Here is a 3835-nt window from a genome sequence, read left to right as displayed (position 1 = left end):
ATATCTACCACATAGCGCTATCTGTTAACTATTACTTCCTAGGGAAAAAAATGATTGCGTTTGTGGCATTAAATCTCTATTATCTTACTCCTTAGGAAAAAAATGACTGTGAACTTCTAATTTCCTTAGAAATAGGAGTCTTAACACGAGTACACAGTCCAAAAACAGACATTCACCTCTTCTACATATTCTTTCATTTGAAATGACAGCTCAACCCACTGTTTTATACTAGACATTTCCTTGGATAAAAATTTTTAAATTACAAGGCTGTATTATTTCCCTAATAAGTCACAAGTCCTATTTTACCACCCTAACAACCTTTTTTATCCCCCCACGTGATACACTTCATCCAATAACCTCAAATCACTAAGATTTCTAACAACCAAAGCATCCAACTTCACTTTGCGGTTGTTAACACTTCATGAGTTGTATCTCCTAAGTAGGAACTTGAAGTCTAAAGTTGGTTTTAAAAATCACTCGTTGGGGGGGCACCTGGGTATCTCATTCACTAAGTGTCTGCTCGAGTCATGATCCCAGGGTCCTGGGATCGAGCCCCACATCCTGCCCCCTGCTTGGCAGGGAGCCTGCTTCTCCCTCTGTCTGATGCTCCCCCTACTTGTGCTCACTCTTTGTCAAATAAATAAAATCTTTAAAAAAAAAATTTAGTGGGGCACCTGGGTGGCTCAGTTGGTTAAACATCTGCATTCAGCTCAGGTCATGATCTTGGGGTCCTGGGGTTGGTCAAGCCCCACATCAACCGCTGCTTCTCCCTTTCCCTCCGCCCCTCCACTGCCATGCTTGCTTCTCACAAATAAAATCTTTTAAAAAAAATAAAAATAGGGACGCCTGGGTGGCTCAGTTGGTTAAGCGGCTGCCTTCAGCTCAGGTCATGATCCCAGCGTCCTGGGATCGAGTCCCACATCAGGCTCCTTGCTTGGCAGGGAGCCTGCTTCTCCCTCTGCCTCTGCCTACCACTCTGTCTCCCTGTGCTCGCTCGCTCACTCTCTCTCTCTCTCTCTCTAACAAATAAATAAATAAAATCTTTAAAAAAAAAAAATAAATAAAAAAAAATAAAAATAAAAATCATTTACTGATCCATAGGGAAGAATAAAAGAACAGGGGTTCCTATCTGCTAAATAACTCATTTTAATTCTGATAATGATCAAGTATCAGCATTTTTTAAAAGGATTTTTATTTATTTATCTGACAGAGCACAAGCAGGGGAAGTGGCAGGCAGAGGGAGAGGGAGCAGCAGACCCCCCACCGCCACGCTGAGCAAGGAGCCGGACACAGGACTCCATCCCAGGGTCCCAGATCATGACCTGAGCCAAAGGCAGACCTTTAAAGGAGCCACCCAGGCGCCCAAGTGTCAGCACTTTAATTAGGCACCAAGCTTGTTCCTCCAGCACAATATTAACCTTTCCATTCACAAAATACTTTTTATAGGATTTTTAATGTTAGAAACTTTGGAGTTTCTGTAATTTATATCCAGGGGAAAAAATAGGTGATATATTGAACATGTACTCTGATATAATGTACTAAGTGCTTTGGGCAAAAAGTCTCTCATTAGGGGCGCCTGGGTGGCTCAGTGGGTTAAGGCCTCTGCCTTCGGCGCGGGTCATGATCTCGGGGTCCTGGAATCAAGCCCCGCATCCAGCTCTCTGCTCAGCAGGGAACCTGCTTCCCCCCTCTCTCTGCCTCTCTGCCTACTTGTGATCTCTGTCAAATAAATAAAAATAAAAATCTTAAAAAAAAAGTCTCTCATTAATTTTACAATGACATAAAGAGGTAGAAACTATTAAATATAATGTAAGGCACATAGAACAGTGGCTGGCAAAGAAGTGCTAGGTAAATGTTTGTTCGCAATCTATTTGGCAGATGAGAAAGCCGCCAAGCTAAATGCCATGCTCAGGATCACAGAGCTAGAAAGCTGAAGATGTCACTTACTCAAGTACCAGCTGTGCATATATGAAACCCTTCCCTTGAACTCAAAGTGTATTGTCCCATGCCATAAGTTAACTGTGGGCCAGATAAGACGCAAGACATGAGTATTTTCACTTTTTGCAGATTGGGAGGTTGTTTTGTGAGGAGGCTGGGGAGAGACAGGAATCGGAAGAGGGGGTGGTGAGGCGAGGAATCGTCATGTATTTGGCTGCTATTATTTTTGAGGCCTATACAGTGTCTCCCAACATTTCTGTAATTTGTAATCCTGTAGAAAATACACTTGTGGGAGCACGTGGGTGGCTCAGCCGGTTAAGTTGCCTACCTTCAGCTCGGGTCATGATCTCAGGGTCCTGGGATCGAGCGTCTAGTCAGGGAGTCTGCTTCTCCCTCTCTCCTCCCCAAGCTCATGGGTGCTCTGTCAAATAAATAAAATCTTTAAAAATATATCTGTTTGCTAATCAGGAGTACCAGACATCAACCTAAGGATCACCTCATCTCCCCCCTCCCCAGTGTCCCCAGTAGGATGCCAATACCCAGGAGCCTAGAACTGAAGTGTGTGACCAGCTCCTCGCTCCCCGCATGGAGCACCCTTAACCCAGGCACAGGCTGTTACCCCAGTTGCAGGCGGTGAGTTCCACATGATGCCTGTTTTCCTAGAGCTTTAGAGTTAGGAAGAAGAAAAGCACTTGTTTAATAAGGAGCATTTACCTGCTCTCTGTGCTACCCTTGTCAGAAAATGCCTGAGTAGAAAGAGACAAATATTAAGGCAATCTTAGACTCTTCATTTACTTCTGCATTCAAATATTGTTCAGCTCCTATTCTGCACCCAAACAGTTCTAAAACATCAGGATTTATTTTAAGTCACATTGATAGAGACAACGGATGTTTGAGAAATTAGGGGCTATATAAATGGAAGTATAAGAAATAGACCTAATCCCAAAGGAAGCTTACATTCCAACTGAGGAGGCAAGACCAATAAAACTCACAAACACATTAAAATAACAATGTCTACTTAAGTGGTACATTGCACGGCAGAGAATAAATTCCAGAAAGATAATCAACACCAGCTTCAGTCACTGAGGAAAATTGCATGGGTTCTAAGTAGGATAGTAATGGAATCTTATTAGAAATTGAATTTATCTTGACAAAGTCAACAGCAACAGTGACGTGACCGAGCATTTACTATGTGCCAGTAGCTGTTTAAGTACTTCAGAGATTCTCAATCCCCACAACCCTCAGGTCAGGACTGTTCTTTCCAATTTACAGTCAAGAAAACTGAAGGATAAGCAGTGTCACTTGCCTGATTCCACGGGGCTCGTAAAAGAAAACCGGATCAACAACGAAGACATGGAGGGCCATGGGGGTGCAGGTGGCTTCCTCCAGCCGTGCACTCATGCATCAACGGGGCTGCCGCAGAGCCCAGCCTGTGTCTTCATTTCCCATGCTCTCTGTGGTGCTTTCATTTACTCCCTTAACATTGCCTTCTCCAGCAAATAGCCTCTTTTGAATTCCAAACTGTTTTCTAACTCTCTACTGGATATCATGCAAACACCTTACATTTTAAATCCCCAAACTCAACCACCTATCATTCTTCCTTTCCCCACAAAAATGCTTACATGACTTTACCTCTATAAAGGGTATCTCACTATTCTATAATCCATATTGTTTTAGCCTATTTTCTGCTCACTTCAGGAAACCCAGAAGTGTTACAGAAGCAAAGTGGGGTCCCGGCAGATGGCTAGGGCACTCATGCCATTACAGTGCACAGCCATATGTCTCAAGCTTGGCCTTATTATACTCTTCATATTCAGGTCGCCCAGCACAAACAGGTGTTAATGCTTGATACGTTTTCATATGCATGATTTCCACAGCTCTTGAACAGTCATAGCAA

Source organism: Lontra canadensis, unplaced genomic scaffold, assembly GCF_010015895.1.
Source record: "Lontra canadensis isolate GAN:19392208 unplaced genomic scaffold, GSC_riverotter_1.0 scaffold1, whole genome shotgun sequence".
In the NCBI taxonomy this organism is placed as follows: Eukaryota; Metazoa; Chordata; class Mammalia; order Carnivora; family Mustelidae; genus Lontra; species Lontra canadensis.
This window is presented reverse-complemented; position numbering follows the sequence as displayed.